This window comes from Arachis hypogaea, chromosome 16 (genome assembly GCF_003086295.3).
Source record: "Arachis hypogaea cultivar Tifrunner chromosome 16, arahy.Tifrunner.gnm2.J5K5, whole genome shotgun sequence".
NCBI lineage: Eukaryota > Viridiplantae > Streptophyta > Magnoliopsida > Fabales > Fabaceae > Arachis > Arachis hypogaea.
The window spans coordinates 58,300,632-58,303,722 of NC_092051.1; positions in this window are offsets into that span (position 1 = coordinate 58,300,632).

Below are 3,091 nucleotides of genomic sequence, written 5' to 3' on the forward strand. Positions count from 1 at the left end.
CTGGCTGACGCGATCGCGTGGGGCATGCGATCGCGTGAGTGGCCATCATGGGGATATGATGCGGACGCGTGGGGCACGCGTTCGCGTGGTGAGGCTTGGGCTACCAGCACGAGTCCAGCCCAACTCCAGCTCAACTTTCGGCCATACACCCTTTTTACGCCGATTTCAGGTCACGCGGCCGCGTGGGTCACGCGGTCGCGTGTGAGTCCTTTATTCCCATATGACGCGGCCGCGTCAGCGACGCGGTCGCATGGGGCGATTTGTGCCATTGGCACGCCTCCAGCGCTGCTCCTGCGTAACTCTCTGTTCATATTAATATTGTCTCCCATCTCCTTGCGACGCGGACGCGTCGCTGATGCGGTCGAGTCGCGTGCTCGCTTTTTTTTTTTATAATTTGAAAAATTAAGAATGCAGTGTTAATATGAATGTGATGCAAGACTCTAGGTTCAATAAAATAAAATAAAATAAAATAAAACTACAAAACAAATATAACTAAATAAAAATGAAAAAAGGAACAATCATACCATGGTGGGTTGTCTCCCACCTAGCACTTTTAGTTAAAGTCCTTAAGTTGGACGTTTGGTGAGCTCTTCTGTTATGGTGGCTTGTGCTTGAACTCATCCAGGAATCTCCACCAATGTTTGTATCTCCAGTCACCTCCGGGGTCCCAAACTAGGTATTTAAAGCCCTTAAGAAGCTTCAAACAGATTCTTAGGTTCCCGGAGTGACAAATGCCAGAACAGATTCCAGCATCCCAAACCTTGCTTTTATACCCATTTTTGTCGGGATCTGTATTTTTCCAGCCGGGTGATAAGTAATTTGAATTCTCACTGCAGCTACCAAACAGCTTCCTAGACCCATTCAATTGAGCTCTACACCAACCTTTGCGTTTAAATTTAAAGCTTCCAACCATAATGAACCTTGCAGGACAATTCTTACCACTGGCCATCTTCCTTTTACTCTTAATGCCACAAAGAGCTCTAAGTTGACCATCCGTCTCCAGTAGCCCATATTCAAGTGGGATTAGAAAGCTATGGGATATGAATTTTACCCACTTGAATGTTGTGCGGGATGATGGCAACTTAGGGGGAGGTGTTTTTAATGAAATTGCAAGCTCCACTCCCTTGTGCTCTTCTCTGATAATTACCACCTCTTTGCAAGCTTCTTCAATTTCAACCTCTTCCTCTTGGTAGCTTTCTTCCAATTCAATCTTCTCTTCATTGCTTTCCAAGGGCATGGGAGGTTCTGCATCTCCTAAGTCTTCAACCACTTCTTCTTCTTCTTGAACAATGACAGCTTCTTCTACTTGTTCTAGTACGAATTCATTCTCTGTCTTGTCCACTGGGGTTTCTGGTATCTCCTTCATGCTACGCTCTTCACTAGACTGTCCACATGGAGCTGTGGCTGATCCTTGTATATTTGAGCGCCTAGAAGCCCATTGAATTAATGCTTGCTCTAGTTGTTGAGTGGTTGCCTGAAATCGATCCACTGTTTCCTTGAAACGATCCTTTGTCTCTTGATGCACTCGGTTATCATAGGTAGGATCATAGTGCTCTTGGATTGATGGATATGGAGATGGCAAATATTGAGGTGGTGGTGGGATGGAGAGATCATTCTGTGATTGAAAAGGAAGTGCACTAGAGCTTGAGGGTTGATTGTTAAAGGTATTTGGTGGTCTGATTTGGGCGGCGAGAGCTCGTATAGTAGAGTTTAAATCGGTAAGTGCTCTCTCCATGGAGGTTTGGGGTGGATCTATGTATGGTTCATTTGGTTCATAAGGTGGTTGGTATGGTGGATGTGGTTTAGGGTCATATGGAGGTGAATGGTGGAAAGGGGCTTGTGAGTATGGTGGTCCAAAGTCATGTTGAGGAAAGGGTTCATAGGCATATGGTGGTGGTTGTTGATAGTCCATTGGAGGTGGTTGTTGCCATGAGGGTTGATCAAATCCTTGTGGCTCCTCCCATCTTTGATTGTTCCAACTTTGATGCCTGTTCTCATTGTAATTTCTTCTTCCTGCAACATAATTGTAACCAGACTCATAGCCAAAGGGGTGAGAGTTCATAGTAGCAAAATAAAAATTAAAAATGAAAATAAAAACAAATTTAAATTAAAAGGTTATTTAAATTTTGAATTTGAAAATTAAATTTTGAAATTTGAAATTTGAAATTTTGAAATTTGAAAATTTAAAATTTGAAATTTGATTTCTGAAATAAGATAAAATAAGATAAAAATTTTAAAAATAAAAATCTGAAATTTTTTTTCGAAAAAAAATAATTAAAAATATTTTTGAATTTAATGAGGAAAGAGAAAAACAATAAAATGACACCAAATTTCAAATTTTTAGATCAAAACGAAGAAATCAACTAAGAACAGCTTGAAGGTTAAGATGAACGCGAAGAACAAATTTTTGAAATTTTTTTTTTAATAACTAAATAAAAACAAATAACCTCTTAATTTATGGAAAAGCAAAAATAAAAACAAAAATAAAAACAAATAAACAAGCAAAAATAAAAAAATATTTACAATAACCAATAATAAGGCACACGTTTGCAATTCCCCGGCAACGACGCCATTTTGAAGAACTGAAGATTGATGGTTTAGAAGTTATAGTAAACTCTCGTTGCAAGTATAGTTACTAAACCAAGCAATCAACCTTTCTTACAACGTTTTGGTTCTCACAAGTAACAAACCCCTTTAAAATTGATAACTGAGTATTTAAACCTCGGGTCGTCTTCTCAGGGAATTGTAGGGAGATGTTCTTATTATTGATTATGAAAAAGTGTGTTTTTGGGGAATGTTGAGTTTGGGCAATGGGCACAGATATATTTAAATGACAAGTAAAATAAATAAATGACTGTAAACTAAACTCTTGGTAAGGTAAAAGAAATTGGAAGTCCAGACCAAGTTATCCTTATCAATGATAACGAAAATTGAATCTTAATTCCACTTAGTCAACCTTTACTAAAGTAAAGGAAAGTCAAGGGACTAATTAGTTTGATCTTCGAATCCTATTTATTTCCTAAGAAAAGATTGGGATTATTGAAGTTTAGTTCAATTGGCAAGATAACAATTAACAATTATGCTGTTGAGT